This window comes from Limulus polyphemus, unplaced genomic scaffold (genome assembly GCF_000517525.1).
Source record: "Limulus polyphemus unplaced genomic scaffold, Limulus_polyphemus-2.1.2 Scaffold2690, whole genome shotgun sequence".
NCBI classification, from domain to species: Eukaryota; Metazoa; Arthropoda; class Merostomata; order Xiphosura; family Limulidae; genus Limulus; species Limulus polyphemus.
The window spans coordinates 79,976-85,126 of record NW_013668300.1 but is presented as its reverse complement, the minus strand read 5'-3'; positions in this window follow the sequence as shown (position 1 = coordinate 85,126).

Genomic DNA, 5,151 nt, shown 5'->3' with positions numbered 1-5,151 from the left:
CAACTTTTCATAAGGTGGGCGTCCTGTATTCGAGATGCCCACTTCGTTAGTATATAAGCCTGGTAGAGAAAACCAGCGGTGAGATATGAATGAACAGAGAGCAGTAGTTACTTTGTGTTCTGTGTAATTTATGATTCTGTTAGTTTCGAGCTAGTGAGCCATAAAGTGTGTGTGTTTTGCACTCGTCGAGAGCGAAGTTATAGAGATTGTGAATCGCTGTGATTTATGGCGTGTATTATAAAAGTTGTTAAGTTTAAAGTGACAAGAAACGTACTGATTGTGGAATTACTGTATACTAAAAGTTTGTAACGAGAAAGAATAAACTAGTTCTAATTAAGAAAGGACTTGTATCGCTGAAGTTCCTCGGGAAGTATTTATACCGGAAATTAACAAACGAGCAGATACGTAACATTATTATTATTCTACCGAACATTTGGTGTGCTTTACCTTATTGTTCTACTTTAGACTACGTAACTGACCATGTATTTTATTAACTGCATTACCTAATACACCGAGTTTTATGTTATTATTAATTTACTGAACATTTTGCGCATTTTTCGTTCCCCTTCTATTTAAAACCTACACAAAAACGTGCGCCACGTTTGGTCATTTGGTCACGTTAACTTACGAGTGAATGATTGAAATAAACATGGCGCCCGCGGTATCCACTGGGATAGGAAGCCAGGGATACAACATCCGATCCCAGATTTGGCTTCAGCGATCCTGAAAACCTACTTTTGCATGACGTTACGGGCGCGTTTTACCCCACTTGGTAGAGGGCTACACCATATAGTTAAGGACATCACACGGTCCACCCTGAGTCCACCTGCCCGGTGTGACCTTGCTAACTTCAAAACATATGGGGAGTTCGTGGACAAACACATTCACAAACACACAACGTGAACTTATTTCTACAGGATGATTTGCCTAATATAGCTTGTTTTACGTATAAAACTGTTCATTTTACTTTGTTGTTTTATCTAACACTGTGTATTTTACGTTTCCGTTCTAGCTAAAGAACTGTTTATTTTATCTTGCTGGGTTTAACCAACAATGTACATTTTACCAATATTAATTACTTGACGTTTGTTTGTTTGTTGTCAAACACAATGGTATTTCTGTACAGTGGCCACCACTTTTATCGAAACCCGGTTTTTAGCGTTATAAACATATTCAAGTAAAATGTTACAGATACGATGAAAAAGAACATAATTCACAGTTTGAACCCAGAACGTGATAAACTAACCCCTAGAACATCAAAACTCACGCAGATAATGAAAAGATGCGAATTTTCTGAATAATGTAGAAAGATTTAATATTAGAATTAAATAAATATTAGAGTTATTAACAGTATCTAAAAATAACGATTATTCGATAATGCCTGGTGAGTGAGTGTGTTTTATTAAGCACAAAGCTACGCAATAGGTTATCTGCTCCGAACGTGGACATCGAAACCCGAGTTTTAGTGTTATAAGTCCTCAAATTTACCGTTGAACCACTGGAAGGTGATCGATCTATAACTTAATTCTGTGATTTAAATGCTTATTATTTACTCTTCAGAAGGTGCACACCTTGTATCATTAATTACCGAACACAATACATTCTGAATATTAGAACCAATAATTTTCTTAAACTCCTGATTAGTGATTAACGATCAGAGTAGACTTTGAATGTATAGGTTCAGTACAACGAATGAAAATAGAAGAAAGAATTCCAAAATAGGTCCGACTTCAAGCAAGTGTGTTTTGAAATAGTAAATTTAACCAGCTAAACCATCTTGACTGTCACAACCACAGATCAATCATCCCAATTAAAGCTGTATGTCACTTATACCCTTACATGGGCAGTCACAGTTACATATTAGCTAACACATCCTGAGAGTTATAACTACATGAAAGCTATATCTTGACCCTGACTGTTACAAATACATGACAGCTACATCTCGACCCTGTCTGTTACAAATACATGTGTTTTAGAGAAATAAGACAGAAACAATCCACCATGAAAAAATCCACCATGAATCTGTGTAAAAAAAAGTAACGAAAGAAGCTTCTTTTAAACGTGTTTATTTCACAACTTTATTAACATAAAGTAATACATAAGAGTCAGCGAAACCGTACTAAAATAAACACAGTTATGTAGACAGTTTGAAAGGATATATTATTTTTGTTATCAGTAAGAAATAAGTCCTACCTTCACGTGGTCATGTTTTCTTCGACTTGTCCAATGAATATTTCTTATTTTCTCCTATTTTTAAACTTCAATGTCGGATCGTGAAGTAGACTTCTATTTTTCTTGCGTCCTGTGTAGAATGTAAATATTTTCGTTCAACCTTATTTATAGTTTAGTGTTATTGAGATATAGCTTTGAGAAAGAAACCTTAGACATTTCGTAATGTATTTGATGTTATTTTTCTCTGTTCGTGTTGTCAGAATCCAATACGCAAATAGCACGTGGGTTAGACAAAGAAACACAATGTATCATTTTGTTTAAACCATGAACTCAGCTCTATCTTGGGAATGTGGAATGTTAGCCTACGAACCCAAACCACCGTCAGTAATGTAGAATATCAACATATGAACCCTATACAACTGTGGGTAATGTAGAATATCAACCTTTGAACACCATACCACTGTAGGTAATGAAAAATATCAAACTATGAACTCAGCTCCACTATGGGTAATGTAGAATATCAACCTATGAACTCAGTTCCACTGTGGGTAATAAAGAATATCAGCCTATGAACTCAGTTCCACTGTGGGTAATAAAGAATATCAGCCTATGAACTCAGCTTCACTGTCAGTAATGTGGAATATCAGGTATGAACTCAGTTCCACTGTGGGAAATGTAGAATATTAGCCTAAGAACTCAGCTCCACTGTGAGTAATGTAAAAAATCAACTATGAACTAAGCTCTACTTGGGTAATGTAGGATATAGCCTATGAATCCTATACCACTGTGGGTTTTGTAGGATATCAGCCAATGATCCCTATACCACTGTAGGTAATATAAAATATCACCCTATGAACTTAGCTCCACAGTGGTTTATGTAGAATATCAGCCTATGGACCCTATACCACTTTAGGTAATGTAAAATATCACCCTATGAACTTAGCTCCACAGTAGTTTATGTAGAATATCAACCTATGAACTCAGCTCCACTGTCAGTAATGTAGAGTATCAGGTATGAACTCAGCTCCACTATGGGTAATGTAGAATATTGGCCAATGAACCTTATACCTCTTTGGGTGATGTAGAATACCAGCATATGAACCCTATGCCACTGTGAGTAAAGTAGAATATCAACCTATGAACTCTATACCACTGTAGGTTTTGTAGAATATCACCCTATGAACTCAGCTCCAATGTGGGTAATGTAGAATATTAGCCTAAGAACGCAGCTCCACTGTGAGTAAAGTAGAAAATCAACTATGAACTAAGCTCCACTTGGGTTTTGTAGGATATCAGCCTTTGATCCCTATACAACTGTGGGTAATGTAGGATATCAGCTATGAACTCAGCTCAATCTTGGGAATGTCGAATGCTAGCCTATGTACCCAAACCACCGTCAGTAATGTAGAATATCAACCTTTGAACCTATACCCCTGTGGGTATTGTAGAATATCAACCTGTGAACCACATGCCACTCTAGAGAATATAAAATATCAAACTATGAACTCAGCTCCACTGTGGTTAATGTAGAATATCAGCCTATGGACCCTATACCACTGTAGGTAATGTAGAATACCAGCCTATGAACCCTATACCACTGTGAGTAATATAGAATATAAGCTATGAAGTTAGCTCTCGGTAGTTAATGTAGAATACCAGCAATGAACCCTATACCACTGCGGGTAATGTAGAATATCAACAAGTGAACCCCATACCACTGTGGGTAATGTAGAATATCAATCTAGAGACCCTATACCACTGTGTGTAATGCAGAATATTAACTTATGTACTCAGTTCCACTGTGAGTAATGTAGAATACAAGCCTATGAACCCAATACCACTGTGAGTAAGGTAGAATACCAGCCTATTAATACTATACCACAGTGGGTAATGTAGAATACCAGCCTATAAACCCTATACCACTGTGAGTAATGTAGAATATCAACCTATAAACTCAGCTCCACTGTGGGAATGTAAAATATCAACCTATGAACCCTATACCACTTTAGGTAATGTATAATATCAACCTATTAACTCAGTTCCACTGTGGGTAATAAAGAATATCAGCCTATGGACTCAGCTCCACTATCAGTAATGTAGAATACCAGCCTATGAACCTTATGCGACTGTGAGTAAAGTAGAATATCAACATATGAACTCTATTCCACTGTATGTTTTGTAGAATATCAACCTATGAACTCAGCTCCATTGTGACTAATGTAGAAAATCATCTATGAACTCAGCTCCACTTGAGTAATGTAGAATATCAACCTATGAAATCTATACCACTGTGGGTAATGTAGAATATTATCTACGAACTCAGCTTCAATTGGATAATGTAGAATATTAGCCTATGAGCCCCATACCACTGTGGGTAATGTAGAATATCAATCTATGGACCCTATACCACTGTGGGTAATGTAGAGTATCAACATATGAACTCATCACCACTTTGGGTTATGTAGAATATCAGCTTACGAACCCTATACCACTGTGGGTTTTGTAGGATATAAACCCGTGATCCCCATACCACTGTGGGTAATGTAGAATATCAACCTATGAAATCAGCAGCATTTTGGGTTTTGTGGAATATCAGACTACGAAACGTATTCCACTGTGTGTAATGTAGAATATAAACCTATGAACTGTCAGTATTGTAGAATATCAGCTATAAACTCACCTCCGTTATAGGTAATGTAGAATATTAGCCTATGATCATATACCACTTGGAGTAAAGTAGAATACCAACCTATAAACCCAATTCCACTGTGAGTAATGTAGAATATCAACCTATGAACCCCATACTACTGTAGGTAATGTAAAATATACACCTATGAACTCAGCTCCACTGTGGTTTATGTAGAATATCAGCCTATGAACCCTCTCTCACTGTGGGTAATGTAGAATATCAGCTATAAACTCAGTTCAATATTGGTAATGTCGAATGTTAGCCTATGAACCGAAACCACCGCCAGTAAT